Below are 19,718 nucleotides of genomic sequence, written 5' to 3' on the forward strand. Positions count from 1 at the left end.
ATATTGTCCATCTCTTTGTGTCTTCTTCAGTTTTTTTTAAAAACATTCTGTAGTTTTTTAAATTTTTTTATTTTTTTAAAAGATTTTATTTATTTATTTGACAGAGAAATCACAAGTAGGCAGAGCAGTAGGCAGAGCGGGGGAAGCAGGCTTCCTGCTGAGCAGAGAGCCTGATGCAGGGCTCGATCGATCCCAGGACCCTGAGATCATGACCTGAGCCTAAGGCAGAGGCTTAACCCACTGAGCCACCCAGACCCCCCTGTAGTTTTTAGAGTACAAATCCTTTACCTCTTTGGTTAGGTTTATTCTTAGGTATTTTATGGTTTGGGGTGCAATTGTAAATGGGATCGATTCCTTAATTTCTCTTTCTTCTGTCTCATTGTTAGTATATAGAAATGCAACTGATTTCTGTGCACTGATTTGATATCCCGCCATGTTGTTGAACTGCTGTATGAGTTCTAGCAATTTGGGGGTGGAGTCTTTTGGGTTTTCTACATAAAGTTTCATGTCATCTGTGAAAGGTGAGAGTTTGACTTCTTTGCTGATCTGAGTGACTTTTATTTCTTTTTGTTGTCTGATTCCTGAGGCTAGGACAGCTAGTACTATGTTGAACAACAGTGGTGAGAATGAGCATCCCTGTTATATTTCTGACCTTAGCAGAAAAGCTCTCAGTTTTTCCCCATTGAGTATATTTGCTGTGGGTTTTTCACAGATAGCTTTTATGATATTGAGGTATGTTCCCTCTATCTCTACACAGAAAAGTTTTTTATCAGGAATGCTGTATTTTTATCAAGGATGCTGTATTTTGTCAAACGCTTTTTCTGCATCTATTGATAGGATCGTACGGTTCTTGTCCTTTTATTAATGTAGTGTATCACATCGATTGATCTGCAGTTGTTGAACCACTCTTGCAGCCCAGGGATAAATTCACTTTGTCACCAAGAATAATCCTCTTAGTGTACCGTTGGATCCTATTGGATAGTATCTTGGTGAGTATTTTGACATCCATGTTTATTAGGGATAATGGTCTGTAATTCTCCTTTTTGTTGGGGTCTTTGTCTGGTTTTGGGATCAAGGTAATGCTGGCTTCATAGAATGAGTCTATTTTCACTTCCACTTCTATTTTTTGAAACAGCTTCAGGAGCATAGGTATTATTTCTTTTTTGAATGTTTGGTAGAATTCCCATGGGAATCCATTGGGCCCTGGACTCTTGTTTTTTGGGAGGTTTTGATCACTACTTCAATCTCGTTACTGGTTATTGGTCTCTTCAGATTGTCAATTTCATCCTGATTCAGTCTTGGCAGTCTATAGGTTTCCAGGAATGCATCCATTTCATCCAGTTTGCTTAACTTATTGCCTGCCATATAGTTGTTGATAATAATTTTTTCTTTTTTTAAATTATGTTAGTCACCATACAGTATTTCAATTAGTTTTTTTTCCCAATTTATTTATTTTCAGAAAAACAGTATTCATTATTTGTTCACCACACCCAGTGCTCCATGCAAGCTGTGCCCTCTATAATACCCACCACCTGGTACCCCAACCTCCCACCCCCCCGCCACTTCAAACCCCTCAGATTGTTTTTCAGAGTCCATAGTCTCTCATGGTTCACCTCCCCTTCCAATTTACCCAAATTCCCTACTACTCTCTAACGCCCCTTGTCCTCCATGCTATTGGTTATGCTCCACAAATGAGTGAAACCAGATGATAATTGACTCTCTCTGCTAGACTGATTTCACTCAGCATAATCTCTTCCAGTGCCGTCCATGTTGCTACAAAAGTTGGGTATTCCTCCTTTCTGATGGAGGCATAATACTCCATAGTGTATATGGACCACATCTTCCTTATCCATTCATCCGTTGAAGGGCATCTTGGTTCTTTCCATAGTTTGGCGACTGTGGCCATTGCTGCTATAAACATTGGGGTACAGATGGCCCTTCTTTTCACGACATCTGTATCTTTGGGGTAACAACCCAGGAGTGCAATTGCAGGGTCATAGGGAAGCTCTATTTTTAATTTCTTGAGGAATCTCCACACTGTTCTCCAAAGAGGCTGCACCAACTTGCATTCCCACCAACAGTGTAAGAGGGTTCCCCTTTCTCCACATCCTCTCCAACACATGTTGTTTCCTGTTTTGTTAATTTTGGCCATTCTAACTGGTGTAAGGTGATATCTCAATGTGGTTTAATTTGAATCTCCCTGAGGGCTAATGATGATGAGCATTTTTTCATGTGTCTGATAGCCATTTGTATGTCTTGATTGGAGAAGTGTCTGTTCATATCTTCTGCCCATTTTTTGATGTGTTTGCCTGTTTCGTGTGGGTTGAGTTTGAGGAGTTCATTATAGATCCTGGATATCAACCTTTTGTCTGTACTGTCATTTGCAAATATCTTCTCCCATTCCGTGGGTTGCCTCTTTGTTTTTTTGACTGTTTCCTTTGCTGTGCAGAAGCTTTTGATTTTGATGAAGTCCCAGAAGTTTATTTTTGCTTTTGTTTCCTTTGCCTTTGGAGACATATCTTGAAAGAAGTTGCTGTGGCTGATATCAAAGAGATTACTGCCTATGTTGTCCTCTAGGATTCTGATGGATTCCTGTCTCACGTTGAGGTCTTTTATCCATTTCGAGTTGATCTTTGTGTACGGTGTAAGAGAATAGTCGAGTTTCATTCTCCTGTAGCTTTTTAATATAACTCAAAGTCCAGAATTTTGATGCCTCCAGCTTTGCTTTTCTTTTTCAAGATTGGCTTGACTCCTCGGGGCCTTTTACAGTTTGATACAAATTTTAGGATTGTTTGTTTTAGTCCTGTGAAAAATGCTGGTGGTATTTTGATAGGAATTGCGTTAAATGCGTAGATTGCTTTGGGTAGTATAGACATTTAAACAATATTTACAGATGACACAATGTCATAGGAAACATGAAAGACTCCACCCAAAAAACTGCTTGAACTGATATATGAATTCAGTATAAATTTTCAGGATACAAAATAAATGTGCAGAAAACCACTGCATTTCTTTTTTTAAAATGTGTTTGACAGAGCTAGTGCACATGAGCACAAGCAGGGGAAGCATCAGGCAGAGGGAGAGAGAGAGCGAGAAGCGGGCTCCCTGCTGAACAAGGAGCCTGATGCAGGGCTCTATCCCAGGATACTGGCATCATAGGATGATGACCTGAGCCGAGGCAGATGCTTAACCGACTAAATCACATAGGCACCACAACTGTTGGCTTTCTGGACACCAATAATGAAGTAGCAGAGAGTTTAAGAAAACAACCCCCTTTACAACTGAAGCCAAAATAATAAGATATCTAGAAATAAACCTAACCAAAGAGGCAAAGGACCTATACCAGGAAAAGTATAAAAGACTGATGAAAGAAACTGAAGAAGACATGAAAATATGGAAAGACATTCCCTGCTCATGGATTGGAAGAAAACTGTTGTTAAAATGTCTTGATTGATTTTTAAAGAAATACTTCTATTTCTGCTTTTGTGTTTCCTACCTTAATACTGTTGTTTTTGGTCTCCTTTCTACTCAGCGTCCCCTTTAATATTTCTTGCAGGGCTAGTTTCATGGTTATGAACTCCTTTAGTTTGTGTTTTCTGGGAAACTCTTTTTCTCCTTTTCTGTTATGAATGGTAGCCTTGTTAGAGTATTCTTGGCTGCAGTTTTTTCCCACTCAGCACTTTTTGAATATATCATGGCACTTTCTTCTGGCCTGCTAAGTTTCTCCTGAAAAACTCCCCCAGTAGCCTTATGGGGATTCCCCTGTTTGTTCCTGCTTTTTTTGTCTTGCTGCTTTAAAAAAAAATTTATCACTACAGTTTGCCAATTTAATTAAGTCTTGATGTGGATGTGCTTTTGTTGATTTTGGCGGGGTTTTCTGTGCTTCCTTCATCTGAATATCTGTTTCCTTCTCCAAATTAGGGAGATTTTCATCTATTATTTCCTCAAATATATTTTCTGCCCCTTTTCTCTCTCTTCCTTCTGGGATCCTCACAATGCAAATGTTACTATGCTTGATGGAGTCACTGAGTTCCATAAGTCTCTTCTCATTTTGTATAATTCTTTTTTCTCCCTTTTTTTCAGCTGATTGCTTTCCGTTACTCTGCCTTCTAAGTCATTAATTTCATTCCTCTGCTTCTTCCAGCCTGATGTTCATTCCATCCAGCATGTTTCTTATTTTGTTTATTGAGCCCTTCATCTCTGGTACGTTATTCCATGTCTGTGTTAAAAGTCCCTTGTCTTCTACTCTTTTCTGAGTCCAGTGAGTATCCTTATGATCATTGCTTTAAAAACTCCCTCAGGGGGCACAGATTGCATGGAGCACTGGGTGTGGTGAAAAAATAAGGAATACGGTTTTTCTGAAAATAAATAAATTGAAAAAATTTAAAAAAAATAAAAAATAAAAATAATAAAATCAAAGGTTGAAGTCTAAGTTCTGTGACTAGAACCAATGTCAAACTCTGCTTGGACACTGTATTATAATTAAGCAAGCTATTACCTTAGAGGAAACAGCTTGAAGGTTACATGACACGGGACCTCCTGTTACAACTTTCTGTGAATCTCTTCTTATTTTAAAAAAATGTTTTATAAATAAATAAATATGTAAATTAAAAAAACAAAAAAACTCCCTCGGGCATCGGTTTCACTTAGATCTCCAGCCATGTTTTTGTCCTTTTATTTCATTTGGGATTAATTCCTTTTCTCATTTTGTCTATGTTTCTGTAACTGTTTCTCTGTGTTGGAAAAGTCAGCTAAGTCTGTTCTCAAGAGTAATGGCCTTGTGAAAAAGAGGTTCTATAGAGCCCTGTAGTGTATGTGCTTCCAGGAGTGTCTCTAGTGTGTGCTGCGTGTGCTCTGCTGTTGAGTACTGGATGGCTGCTTTGTCCTTTAGGCCAGTCATCTGCAGAGGTTCTCTTGGTGTGCTCTGGGCAGTGTTTGGTCCTTGGCCTGAATGTGGTACATTTTAACTAGGTGTACTCTGATCTGCTCGTGGAAAGAAACCTCTTGCCACTGCCATAGGAACCAAGACTCCACAAACCTCCCATTTGGAGGACGGGTGTGAGCAGTTTGGGCAGGTCTGGAGGAGAGGGCCTGCCACACTGGGACTGAGGCTGGTAACTGGGAAGGGTGGTTCCACCAGAGTGTGTCAGGGTGGAGCTTGGTGTAAGCAAGTTATTAGGTAGTGAGTGTTGATGCTACACTGGGTCCTGTGGTTTGACCTGTGCTTATGCTGGGGGTAGAGGAGAGAAATGGCTCCAGACAGTTCTTTTGTTCCCAGGAGGGTCTCTCCATGAATGCTGCCTCTCTGGGATGTGCTGTCAGATAAGCACATGACTTCCTCACTGTGTGCCGCAGGTGCTCATCCCATCCCTGTTTTCACACAATATGTCCCCCAGTTGTTTGCCTGCCTTCACTCCAAGAGCAGCACTGTGCCCTCTAGGCTCTATTCCCAGCCAGGCCCACTGACCTTTAAAACTTCAGGCTTTAAGCCCCACTGGTTGCCAGAAGTCATGGACTTTGGCCCATCTTGCTTTCTAAGCTAGTTGCTATGGGAATTAGGTTTTGCTCTGAGCTCCGGTGTGTTCATCTGTCTCTTGCCCTCTCCTTGACTGTGGCTCCCTCCCCACCACAGTGACCACAGTCTGTCTCCTGAATTGCCTGCCTCTCCACACTTCCTACCTTCTTTGATGCGGCCTCTTGTCTCTCTTTTTTGTTTTATCTGAGTTTGTTCTGCCAGTCTTCAGGTCTATTTCTGGGGTATAGTTGGGTTTGTGGGAGAGGCAGGCCTAGAGTCCTCCTACTGCTCTGGCATCTTGCCATCTTCTAACCCATCCATGAATTTTTAAAATTTATTTGATTGCTTCACTGACTCGATGGCTGTATAGTAGCAGATTGTTTATCCTCCACATGTTTGGTTTTTTTTTTTCCAGCTTTTTTCCTTGTAATTTGTTTGTAGTTTTACATTGTTGTGGTTGGAAAGGATGCATGGTATGCTTCCAGTCTCAAATTTATCAGGGCTTGTTTTGTGGCCTAACAAGTGGTCTCTTCTGGAGAATGTTCTTGTGCACTTGAACATGTATTGTATTGTGTTTTTTGGAGGAAATGTTCTATGTATATGTTTTATGTCCAATCTGGCCTTTTATGTCATTCAGAGACACTGTTTTCTTGTTTTTTCCACATGGATGATCTATCCATTAGTGTTAAGTGGGGTGTTAAGTCACCTAGTATTATTGTATTACCATCAGTTTCTCTCTTTAATATTTGCTTCATATATTTAAGTGTTGCAGTCTTGGGTGCATAGATATTTACAATTGATTTATTCTCTTGTTGGTGTCATCCCTTTATCATTATATGTAATCCCCTTCTTTGTCTCTTGTTAGAGTCTTTGTTTTATTGTCTGTTTTGTTGGGGTGCCTGGGTGGCTCAGTGGGTTGAATGACTGCCTTTGGCTCGGGTCATGATCCTGGAGTCCTGGGATCGAGTCCTGCATTGGGCTCCCTGCTTGGTGGGGAGTCTCCTTCTCTCTCTGACCCCACCCCTTCTCATTCTCTCTCTCTCTCTCAAATAAATAAGTAAAATCCTTTTTAAAAAAGTGCTTTTAAAAAATAAAGTCTGTTTCGTTTAATATAAGTACTGCTATCTAGCTTTTTTTCTTTTTCTTTGTTTTTGGCATGATAAATGTTTTGTTGTTTCTGCTGTTCCTGAGCTTTCAGTCTGTATGTGTCTTAAGGTCTGAATGAGTCTTTTATAGGCAAGCATAATGATGACTTTTTTTTCTTTTATAGGCAATCATAATGATGACTTTTTTTTTCTTTCCTTCCTGTTTTTAATTCATTCCATCCTCATTTGTCTCTTGATTGAGCATTTAGATAATTTCAGTTCAAAGTAATTATTGATAGGTATGTACTTAAACTTCCATTTTGTTAACTCTTTTCTGGTTGTTCTTGTAGCTCTTCTCTGCTCCTTCTTTTGCTCTTTCCTTGTAATTGATGACTTTCTTTAGTATTATGTTTGGCTTATTCTTTCTGGGTGTCTAGGTTTTTGGTTTGTGGTTACTTTGGGGTTCATATAGAACATCTTAAGAATACAACAATCTATATTAGGTTGATGGTCACTTATGTTTGAACATACACTAAAATAACTGCATTTTTATTTTCTCCTCATTTTATGTATATGATGTCCTATTTTATGTTTTTTAATTTGTGATTTTTAAAAAAGATTTTATTTATTTATTTGAGAAAGATACAAGTAAGCAGAGAGGCAGGCAGAGAGAGAGGAAGGGATGCAGGCTCCCCGCTGAGCAGAGAGCCCAATGTGGGGCTTGATCCCAGGACCCTGGGATCATGACCTGAGCCAAAGGCAGAGGCTTTAACCCACTGAGCCACCCAGGTGCCCCAGTTTGTGATTTAAGATGTAATTGATTTCACAATTTTTGTATTTAAACCTTCACACCAGCTTTATAAGTGATGTATAAGCTTTATAAGTGATCATAATCACTTATAAATCACACCAGCTTTATAAGTGATTGCCTATTTCCTTTAATGTGTGTTTTCTTTTACTAATGAAGTTTTTCTAGTCATGATAGTCTAATTATGGCATTTTCTTTCCTACTTCAAGTCCCTTTAAAATTTCTTGTAAGGCACGTTTAATGGCAACGAATTCCTTTTACTTTTGTTTGTCTTGGAAGATTTTGATCTCTTTAATTATGAATGATAACTTCGCCAACTAATTTTTTAATGGGAAAATCTAGCATCTAATTTTTTAAAAAAACTTTCATACACATATAATATATTATTAGCCCCAGGGATACAGGTCTGTGAATCACCAGGTTTACACACTTCACAGCACTCACCATAGCACATACCCTCCCTAATATCCATAACCGCACCACCCTCTCCCAGCCACCTTCCCCCCAGCAACCCTCAGTTTGTTGTGTGAGAGTCAGAATCTCTTATGGTTTGTCTCCCTCCCAATCTCATCTTGTTTCATTTATTCTTTTCCTACCCTCCAAACCCCCCATGTTGCATCTCCACTTCCTCATATCCGGGAGATCATATGATAGTTGTCTTTCTCCGATTGACTTATTTCGCTAATCATAATACTCTCTAGTTCCATCCATGTTGTCGCAAATGGCAAGATTGCATTTCTTTTGAGGGATGCATAGTATACCATGGTATATTTATACCACATCTTCTTTATCCATTCATCTGTTGATGGACATCTAGGTTCCTTCCATAGTTTGGCAATTGTGGACATGGCTGCTATAAACATTCGGATGCACGTGCCCCTTCGGATCACTACGTTTGTATCTTTAGGGTAAATACCCAGTAGTGCAATTGCTGGGTCATAGGGTAGCTCTATTTTCAACATTTTGAGGAACCTCCATGTTGTTTTCCAGAGTGGTGGCACCAGCTTGCATTCCCACCAACAGTGTGGGTTCCCCTTTCTCCACATTCTCGCCAGCATCTGTCATTTCCTGAGTTGTTAATTTTAGCCATTCTGACTGGTGTGATGTGGTATCTCATTGTGATTTTGATTTGTATTTCCCTGCTGCCGAGTGATGTGGAGCACTTTTTCATGTGTCTGTTTGCCATCTGGATGTCTTCTTGGCAGAAATGTCTGTTCATGACCTCTGCCCATTTCTTGATTGGATTATTTGTTCTTTGGGTGTTGAGTTTGCTAAGCTCTTTATAGATTTTGGATACTAGCCCTTTATCTAATATGTAATTTGCAAATATCTTCTCCCATTCTGTCAGTTGTCTCTTGGTTTTGTTAACTGTTGCCTTTGCTGTGCAAAAGCTTTTGATCTTTACAAGTCCCAATAGTTAATTTTTGCCCATGCTTCCCTTGCCTTTAGTGATGTTCCTAGGAAGAAGTTGCTGCAGCTGAGGTCAAAGAGGTTGCTGCCTGTGTTCTCCTCAAGGATTTTGATGGATTCCTTTCTCACATTGAGGTCCGTCATCCATTTTGAGTCTATTTTCGTGTGTGGTGTAAGGAAGTGGTCCAATTTCATTTTCTGCATGTAGCTGTCCAATTTTCCTAACACCATTTGTTGAAGAGGCTGTCATTTTTTCACTGGACACTCTTTCCTGCCTGTCGAAGATTAGTTGACCATAGAGTTGAGGGTCTATTTTGGGTCTCTCTACTCTGTTCCATTGATCTATGTGTCTGTTTCTGTGCCAGTACCGTACTGTCTTGATGATGACAGCTTTGTAATAGAGCTTGAAGTCCAGAATTGTGGTGCCACCAACTTTGGCTTTCTCTTTCAATACTCCTTTTGCTATTTGAGGTCTTTTCAGGTTCCATATAAATTTTAGAATTATTTGTTCCATTTTTTTGGAAAATAAATGGATGGGATTTTGACAGGGATTGCATTACATGTGTAGATTTCTTTAGGTAGCATAGACATTTTCACAATATTTGTTCTTCCAATCCAGGAGCATGGAACATTTTTTCCATTTCTTTGTGTCTTCCTCAATTTCTTTCATGAGTACTTTATAGTTTTCTGAGTATAGATTCTTTGTCTCTTTGGCTAGGTTTATTCCTAGGTATCTTATGATTTTGGGTGCAATTGTAAATGGGACTGACTCCTTAATTTCCCTTTCTTCTGTCTTGTTGTTGGTGTAAAGAGATGCCACTGATTTCTGTGCATTGATTTTATATCCTGACACTTTACTGAGTTCCTGTAGAAGTTCTAGCAGATTTGGAGTGGAGTCTTTTGGGTTTTCCACATTTAGTACCATATCATCTGCCAAGAGTGACAGTTTGACTTCTTCTTTGCTGATTTGGATGCCTTTCATTTCTTTTTGTTGTCTGATTTCTGAGGCTAGGACTTCCAGTATTATGTTGAATAGCAGCGGTGATAATGGACATCCCTGCCGTGTTCCTGACCTTAGAGGAAAAGCTCTCAGGTTTTCTCCATTGAGAATGATATTTGCCTTGGGTTTTTCATAGATGGCTCTGATAATATTGAGGTATGTGCCCTCTATCCCTACACTTCGAAGAGTTTTGATCAGGAAGAGATGCTGTACTTTGTCAAATGCTTTTTCAGCATCTATTGAGAGTATCACATGGTTCTTGTTCTTTCTTTTATTAATGTATTGTATCACATTGATTGACTTGCGGATGTTGAACCAACCTTGCATCCCTGGAATAAATCCCACTTGGTCGTGGTGAATAATCCTTTGAATGTACTGTTGGATCCTATTGGCTAGTATTTTGGTGAGAATTTTCACATCTGTGTTCATCAAGGATATTGGTCTGTAGTTCTCTTTTTTGATGGGATCCTTGTCTGGTTTGGGGATCAAGGTGATGCTGGCCTCATAAAATGAGTTTGGAAGTTTTCCTTCCATTTCTATTTTTTGGAACAGTTTCAGGAGTATAGGAATTAATTCTTCTTTAAATGTTTGGTAGAATTCCCCTGGGAAGCCGTCTGGCCCTGGGCTTTTGTTTGTTTGGAGATTTTTGATGACAGTTTGAATCTCCTTGCTGGTTATGGGTCTGTTCAGGTTTTCTATTTCTTCCTGGTTCCGTTGTGGTAGTTTCTATGTCTCTAGGAATGCATCCACTTCTTCCCGATTGTCAACTTTGTTGGAGTAGAATTGCTCATGATATGTTCTTATAATTGTTTGTATTTCTTTGGTGTTGGTTGTGATCTCTTCTCCTTCATTCGTGATTTTATTTATTTGGGTCCTTTATCTTTTCTTCCTGATAAGACTGGCCAGGGGTTTATCAATCTTATTAATTCTTTCAAAGAACTAGCTCCTAGTTTTGTTGATTTGTTCTATTGCTTTTTTTGGTTTCTATTTCTTTGATTTTTGCTCTGACCTTTATGGTTTCTCTTCTCCTGGTGGGTTTAGGCTTTCTTTGTTGTTCTTTGTCCAGCTCCTTTAGGTATAGGGGTATGTTCTGAATTTGAGATCTTTATTGTTTCTTGAGAAAGGCTTGTATCACTATATATTTTCCTCCCAGGACTGCCTTTGCTGTGTCCCACAGATTTTGAACTATTGTGTTTTCATTATCATTTGTTTCCAGGAATTTTTTCAATTCTTCTTTAATTTCCTGTTTGACCCATTCGTGCTTTAGAAGGGTGCTGTTTAGTCTCCCTGTATTTGGGTTCTTTGCAAATTTCCTCTTGTGATTGAGTTCTAGCTTCAGAGCACTGTGGTCTGAAAATATGCAGGGAATGATCCCAATCTTTTGATACTGATTGAGACCTGATTTATGACCCAGGATGTGGTCTATTCTGTAGAATGTGCCATGTGCACTAGAGAAGAGTTGTGTATTCTGTTGCTTTGGGATGGAATGTTCTGAATATATCTGTGATGTCCATCTGGTCCAGTGTGTCATTTAAGGCCTTCATTTCCTTGTTGATCTTTTGCTTGGATGATCTGTCCATTTCAGTGAGGGGAGGGTTAAAGTTCCCTATTATTATTGTATTATTGTCGATGTGTTTCTTTGATTTTGTTATTAATTGGTTTATATCGTTGGCTGCTCCCATGTTAGGGGTATAGATATTTAAAATTGTTAGATCTTCTTGCTGGACGGACCCTTTGAGTATGATATAGTAGTGTCCTTCCTCATCTCTTATCATAGACTTTGGCTTAAAATCTAACTGATCTGGTAAAAGGATTGCCACCCCAGCTTTCTTTTGATGTCCATTAGCAGGGTAAATTGTTTTCCACCCCCTCACTTTAAATCTGGAGGTGTCTTCAGGTCTAAAATGAGTTTCTTGTAGGCAGCATATTGATGGGTTTTCTTTTTTTTATCCATTCCGATACCCAGTTTCTTTTGTTTGGAGCATTTAGCCCAGTTACCTTCGGGGTAACTATTGAGAGATATGAACTTAGTGCCATTGTATTGCCTGTTAGGTGACTGTTACTGTATATTGTCTCTGTTCCTTTTTGATCTACTACTTTTAGGGTCTCTCTTTGCTTAGAGGACCCCTTTTAATACTTCCTGTAGAGCTGGTTTGGTGTTTGCAAATTCTTTCAGTTTTTTGTTTGTCCTGGAATATTTTTATCTCTCCTTCTATTTTCAGTGAATGCCTAGCTGGATATCGTATTCTTGGCTGCACGTTTTTCTTGTTTAGTGCTCTGAATATATCATGTCAGTTCTTTCTGGCCTGCCAGGTCTCTGTGAATAAGTCCGCTGCCAATCTAATTTTTTTTAAGGATTTTATTTATTTATTTGACAGAGACAGATCACAAGTAGGCAGAGAGAGAGAGGAGGAAGCAGGCTCCCTGCTGAGCAGAGAGCCCGATGTGGGACTCGATCCCAGGACCCTGAGATCATGACCTGAGCCGAAGGCAGCGGCTTAACCCACTGAGCCACCCAGGCGCACCAATCTAATATTTTTACCACTATATGTTACAGACTTCTTTTCCTGGGCTGCTTTCAGGATTTTCTTTGTCACTAAGACTTGTAAATCTTACTATTAGGTGATGGGGTGTGGACCTATTCTCACTGATTTTGAGGGCGATTCTCTGCACCTCCTGGATTTTGATGTTTGTTCCCTTTGCCATATTAGGGAAATTCTCTCCAATAATTCTCTCCCATATACCTTTGCTCCCTTCTCTCTTTCTTCTTCTTATGGAATTCCAATTATTCTAATGTTGTTTTGTCTTATGGTGTCACTCATCTCTCAAATTCTCCCCTTGTGGTCCAGTATTTGTCTGTCTCTCTTTTGCTCAGCTTCTTTATTCTCTGTCATTTGGTCTTCTATATCACCAATTCTTTCTTCTGCCTCATTTATCCTAGCAGTAAGAGCCTCCATTTTTTTATTGCACCTCATTAATAGCTTTTTAAATTTCAAATTGGTTAGATTTTAGTTCTTTTTTTCTCTAGAAAGGGTTTTCATTTCTCCGGAGAGCGTTTCTCTAATATCTTCCATGCCTTTTTCAAGCCTGGCTAGAACCTTGAGAATCGTCATTCTGAACGCTAGATCTGACATATTACCAATGTCCATATTGATTAGGTCCCTAGCCTTCGGTACGGCCTCTTATTCTTTTTTTTGTGGTGAGTTTTTCCACCTTGTCATTTTGTCCAGATAAGAATATATGAAGGAGCAAATAAAATACGAAAAAGGTGGCAAAGACCCCAGGAAAATGTGCTTTAACCAAATCAGAAAAGACCCCAAATCGTTGGGGCAGGGGGGAGAAAGAAGTTCAGGAAAAAAGAATTTAAAAAGGAAAACAAATAAAAAATATAAAAAAGAAAATTATATATCTATATATATAGATATATAATTTTATATATCTATCTATATATATATATATATATAATGTCACATATATATATATGAGACCTTAGACTGGTGAGTAGAACAGGGTCACCCACTTAATTTCGGGAGTATTTTGGTCTCTTAGAAGAAACTACCTTCCAAAATTGTAAAGAATGAAAAACATATATAAGAGTTAGCCCAATGAAGGGATGGAATATGCGTATAAAGCTGAAAAAAAATTTTTTTAATTTCTAAAAAAGGAGTTGATACAGTAAGGTGGTTGGGAGAATAAAGGAAAAGAAAGTGGAAAGAATTTGCTTGGGCTGGAGACTAGAACAAGCCAGGAGCTAGATTTAGAGTATATTTTGGTCTATTAGAAGAAGTTGTACACCAAATTTTTTAGAAGAACCCTATGTGTATACACAAAATAGAGTTAGATACAATGAAGGATAAAATATGACTATGATAATGAAGGTTCAAAAAAGTTTTTTTTTTAATGAAAGGTTATTGTTAAGATAAACTAGTTAAAAAAATGTTAAAAGAAGAAGGGTAAAAGTTAAAAAATATTGGAAGAAGAAAAAAAAAATAGGTGCAAGACTAAAGAATCATGGGGAGAAAGCCATGAATTCCATGCTTTGCTTTCTTCTCCTTTGGAATTCCGCTGTTCTCCTTGGTAAGTGAACTTGGTCTTGGCTGGATTTCTCGTTGATCTTCTGGGGGAGGGGCCTGTTGTAGTGATTCTCAAGTATCTTTGCCCAAGGTGGAATTGCTCCGCCCTTACCAGGGGCCATGCTAAGTAATCAGCTTGGGTTAGCTTTGGGGAGCTTTTGTTCCCTGAACGCTTTCCGTAGAGGTCTGGAGGACAGGATGAAAATGGCAGCCTCCCAACTTCTGGCATCATCAGAGAAATTGCTCAATTGCTCCCGTCTCCCTGGCCTCCAGCCGCGCTCCGAGCTCACCCAGCCTGTGACCAAGCGTCTCTGTCTCTGGTTCACAGCTCTGCGTGGAGTCTCTGAACCATGCAGATCCCTGAGCTCTTCCAGGGGGTGTCTCCCTGGATCTTGTGAGGACCCCACCCCCAGAACAGTGGCCTGTGTCATGGATTATGGTTCAAGGCAACACTGAGCTGAGAGCTCACTCCTCGGCTCTGTCTCTGTAGCTGGTTTCCCCACTCTAATACCTATGAGCTCTGTGACACTTAGACACCCCCAATCCTTCTGTGACCCCATGGGACCTGGGGCCATGCTGACCCCATGTGGGCTTCACCCTGGTTTAGCCTCTGGAGCGATGTCCCTCAGTGGAGCAGACTTTTTAAAGCCCTGATTTTGTGCTCCGTTGCTCTGCTGCTTGCTGGGAGCCGGCCCCTCTCCTTGCAGCCTATCTTCCTGTCGCTTTGGATTCAGTTCTCTGCCGGTCCTACCTTCCAGAAAGTGGTCGATTTTTTCTTTCTAGAATTGTTGCTCTTCTCTTTGATCTCCTGTTGGATTTGTAGGTGTTCACAATGGTTTGATAAGCTATCTAGCTGATCTCCTGCTACCCAGTGTCGTCTCAGCCTGCTACTTCTCTGCCATCTTCTGCCAAGTATTCTTGATTATAGGCTTTTCCCTCTCAGCACTTTGAGTGTACCATGGCAGTTCCTTATGTTTCTGCTAAATACTCAGCTTATAGCCTTATTGGGTTTCTTTTACATGTAACAACTTGCTTTTCTTTTGCTGTTTTTAAAATTCTCCTTTAATTTTGCCATATTAATTAGGTGTTGTGCCAGGTATATCGTTGGGTTCGTCTTATTTGGAATTGAACCCTGTGTATCTTTTATTTATTTTTTTTAAACATTTTATTTATTTATTTGACAGAGAGAGATTACAAGTAGGCAGAGAGGCAGGCAGAGAGAGAGGAGGAAGCAGGCTCCCTGCTGAGCAGAGAGCCTGATGTGGGGCTTGATCACAGGACCCTGACATCATGACCTGAGCCGAAGGCAGCGGCTTAACCCACTGAGCCACCCAGGCGCCCAAACCCTGTGTATATTAAACCTAGATGTCTGTCTTCTTCCCTAGGTTAGGGAAATTTTCAGCTATTCTTTCTTCTAATAATTTTCTGCTTTCTCTCTTTTCATCCCTATAATGTTAATGTTTTCTCATTCAATGTTGCCCAAGAGATCCCTTAACTTCATTTTTTAAAATTCTTTTTTTTTCACTGTTATGTTTTGGGGTTTCCCTTTCCCTGTCTTCCAGATGGCTTATCTGTACTTCTGCATCCTGTAATCTGTTGATTCCCTCTGTTGTATTTTTCATTTCAGTTATTGTGTTCTTCAACTCTGATTAGTTCTTTTTTTTTAATTTAAATTCAGTTAACCAACGTAGAGTTCACCATTAATTTCAGATGTAGAGTTCAGTAATTCATCAGTTGCATATATCACCCAGTTACTTTTTCTGTCTCCCTGTTGAAGTTCTCCCTGAATTCATCCACCGTTCTGTCTGGTCTGGTGAACATCTTCATGAACTTTACTTTGAACTTTTAAGTAATAGGTAGGTTACTTATTTCCATCATTTCACTTAGCTGCTTTTCTGAGGTTTTGTCTTTTCTTTCATTTGTAGCATATTCCTCTGTCTCCTCATTTTGCTTGGCTTTCTTTGTTTGTATAAATTAGAATAGCTACTTCTCCTGAAATTGTAGGAAGTTATTTGTATAGTATTCTCCTGTGTAGACTTTATGTGGCTGGCTGGCTGGAGCAGTGGCTGGCATGTGTGTGGAGGTCTGGGGGTGCCCTTGCAGGGCAACTGAAGCCAAAGTAGTCTGGGCCTGGAGTGTTCCAGGATGCCTCACGCCTGCGTCACCTTGGCAGGATGGCTTGAACTGTAATGAGCACTGACTAGGAAATACCATTGTGTGCTCTGCTGGGGCCACCTTGTTGGGATGGCTGAGGCTTGTGTAAGTTAAGGGCCCAGGGCTAGTTGAAGCAGTAGGTCAGCTAGAAGACCCAGACCTTGCTCCCGTCCATATATCAAGGTAGAAAGGAGAATCTAAATGGTGGTGCTTGGCAGCCCTCCCATCCTGGAGAAGGTTCCAGCAGCTCTCATACCATTTAATAGAGTTCTAGGGTTGGATATTTTTTATTATTCACAATTCACAATTATTATTTATGAATTATTATTCATAATTCACAATTATTCAATTTGTGGGGGTTTTCCCCCTGTACTTCAAGGAAGACCAGTCAGCTCATGGTCCCTCAGCACCGTCCTTCCCCACTGTAGTTTTCACTTTCACAGCTGCCATTCTCTGTATGGACTTTCTGTCTTGTGTTGTGAAGAGGCCGTTCAGTAAGGCCTCAGTTTTTCCAAAGTAATTACTTTGTAGATAGATGTAGATTTGGTGTGTCCATGGAGGAAGTGAATTCAGGGTCTTCCTACATCACTATCTTGGCCCCTATCTTGCTGAGATTCTTTGAAAAAATTAAGTATTTGCAGGTGGTTCATAGATAACCTACTTCTTTCAGATTACTTACTACAGATTTGTTCCTTTGGTAGGATCATATTTCCTTGGTTTTTTAAATGTTTCTTATAGCCTCGTGTTGATGTCTGTACATTTGTAGGAGCAGTCTCTTCTTCCAGGCTTTGTGGACTGACTTTGGGAAAGATTTTCACATACAGGTGGGTATGAGGGCTCTGACTGAGTTGGGTGTGGCAGCTCTAGCTTAAGGGTGGCACAACAGTGAGCCCCCCCCCGGCTCTCAGGGGGCACAGTGGTATTGAATATGGGCAGCTTTGTTAGTTCAGTCAGCATCATCAAAGATTGAAGGTTTCCATGGGAGTAGTGAGGGCTGCTGGGATTCTGCTCTCCCTTTCCCCTGCATAAGGGGGTTGCAGTTTAAGGGATCTCTTTTGGCATCAGGATCTGTGGCATGGACCCACATTAGATAGTGACACCAGGGTCTGGGGCATGGGAATGCATGGTAGTTGTAGGGGTGGAGGGGGGATTCACAGCATTGGGTTCTGCTCCTGAGGAGCACAGTGGCCTGAACCCTGGGCAGCTGTGTTGGTTAAGGTCCGCATCAGTGAAGTCTACACTAGTCCCTGGTGGTGAATGGCAAGGGATTCTGGTGTCCTCAGTGATGAAGGCTGTTGGGGTCCTCTTGCTGTCCTTTGGCCTGTAGAGGAGGGTTTCAGATCACACTGGTCACCAAACTGCTGGGCTAGGGGATGGAGTGACACAGGTAGAGTGCTTTCTTCACTTTGCTCTGCCTACATCCATGGATTTTGTGCTCCACTGGGGTGCTTCAGCTTCTTAATTTTATTCTGGCATTTTTCCAGATCTATTTTTATTTGTGGGTAGTTGTTATATTATTGTTTTGTATGAGGATGGGGTTGTGACTGCCTCATCTGCCATCTTGATGTCACTCCTTGTTTAGTTCCTGTTATGGTTGAAAGACATAGGACTGGATAAGTACTCAACATTTTGCTTATCCATTCAGCCACTGGTAGTTTGTAGTTTACAGTGTACGAGTCTGACATCTCCTTGGTTAAATTTATTCATAAGTATTTTATTCTTCTATTTTTTATTATGTCCAGTTAGCCAACAAATAGTAGTCCATCATTAGTTTTGATGTAGTGTTCAGTGATTCATTAGTTGCGTATTAACACCAAGTGATCATCACAACACGTGCCCTCCTTAATATCCATCACCCAGTTACCCCAACCCCTCACTCCCCTCCCTTCCATAACACTCAGTGTGTTTCCTGAAGTCCCAAGTCTCTCTTGGTTTGTCTCCCTTTCTTATTTCTTCCCATTCAGTATTCCCTCTCTTCCCCTGTGGTCCTTCATGCTATTCCTTATGTTCCACATATGAGCGAAATAATATGATAATTGTCTTTCTCTGCTTGTCTTATTTCACTTAGCAAAACCCCTCCAGTTCCATCCATGTCAATGCAAATGGTAGATATGCATCCTTTCTGATGGCTTGTATCCCATTGTATTCTTTTACATGCTGTTGTAAGTGGATTTGTTAACCTAAATTTTATTTTCTGATTGGGTCACTGCTAGATTATAGAAAACAACTGATTTTTGTGCTGATCTAATATCTTGCAACTTCGCTGAAATTGTTAATTTGCTCAGATAGTGTTTTGTGACTTCTTTAGGCTTTTCTGTATATAGGATCATGTCAGCTGCAAACAGGTAACTGTACTTCTTCATTTCCAATTTGGATGTATTTTATGTCTTTTTCATGCCTAATTACTTTGGCTAGAACTCCTAGTACAAGGCTGAATAGAAGAGGCAAAAGCAAGCATTCATCCTTTCACCATTGAGTATGATGTTAGCTGTGGGGTTTTTGTACTCTTCTGCTCATTTAGGACAGTACCTTCTGTTCCTAGTTAGATTATCTTCTTCATATATATATATATATGTGTGTGTGTGTGTGTGTGTGTGTGTAGATATACATTTTCCATATATAAAAGAATGATAGATTTCATTGAATTTTTTGCATTAACTGAGATAATTATGTCTTCTTCATTTTAACAGTTTTTATTTAAAGTCATGTATATGATTAGTTTATTCCCGCATCCTCTCAATTGTTTCTTCCTTCTATTTGCCCCTTTCCTTTTCTACATGGTGATATATGACTTTCTTTTTGTGGTCTTTGTCTAGTTTTAGTCTAGTGGTAACCACCTTGTGAGGGTGAATGCCCACATGGATGGTTGTGCTATTGGCCTTCTCTCACTGTACTGTTCAATGTATATGATGTATTTCTTCTTATAAACTTGGACTACTTTGCCAATTTGCTGGCCTCTGTAGTGTTTTCATACAACCTGTACTTCATCATCCTTTCAGATGGGCATGGATCAAATGTACTTCCTGTATGGTGACTAACTTAACATAATAAAAAATGTTGTACTTCTATCTCAGCTCTATGGAAAGAGGGGAAGGCATAGTCTTCCTGCAGATATGGGAGGGTGCATTGAAATGCCTATTACAGTTCTTCTCTGATCAGAAGTCACAAAAGGATTGAATTTCATTTTGGCTACTGACATTTCAGCAATGGCCACAAAAGGGAAAAGCCATGTTTGTTATTTCCTTCATTCTATTAATGTCATATGTTATACTGATTAATTTTCATATCTTGAAACATCTTTCCATTGCTGTGATAAATCACAATACATCATGATGGATAATCCACTTAAGATGCTGCTAGATTTGGTTAACAAGTATCTTTTTTTATTAAATTGATTTATTTATTTTCAGAAAAACAGTATTCATTATTTTTTCACCACACCCATAGCTCCATGCAAGCCGTGCCCTCTATTATACCCACCACCTGGTACCCCAGCCTCCCACTCCCCCCGCCACTTCAAACCCCTCAGATTGTTTTTCAGAGTCCGTAGTCTCTCATGTTTCACCTCCCCTTCCAATTTACCCCAACTCCCTTCTCCTCTCTAACACCCCTTGACCTCCATGCTATTTGTTATGCTCCACAAATAAGTGAAACCATATGATAATTGACTCTC

At 39.9% G+C, this 19,718-nt stretch overlaps 1 pseudogene; it reads right to left on the reverse strand.

Moving 5' to 3' along the window:
- Nucleotides 1-18,765: 18,765 nt before the first annotated feature.
- Nucleotides 18,766-19,229, reverse strand: LOC122916988 (annotated as a pseudogene).
- Between the last annotated feature and the right edge of the window lie 489 nt (nt 19,230-19,718).

The sequence above is a fragment of the Neovison vison genome, chromosome 9 (genome assembly GCF_020171115.1).
Source record: "Neovison vison isolate M4711 chromosome 9, ASM_NN_V1, whole genome shotgun sequence".
Classification (NCBI taxonomy): domain Eukaryota; kingdom Metazoa; phylum Chordata; class Mammalia; order Carnivora; family Mustelidae; genus Neogale; species Neogale vison.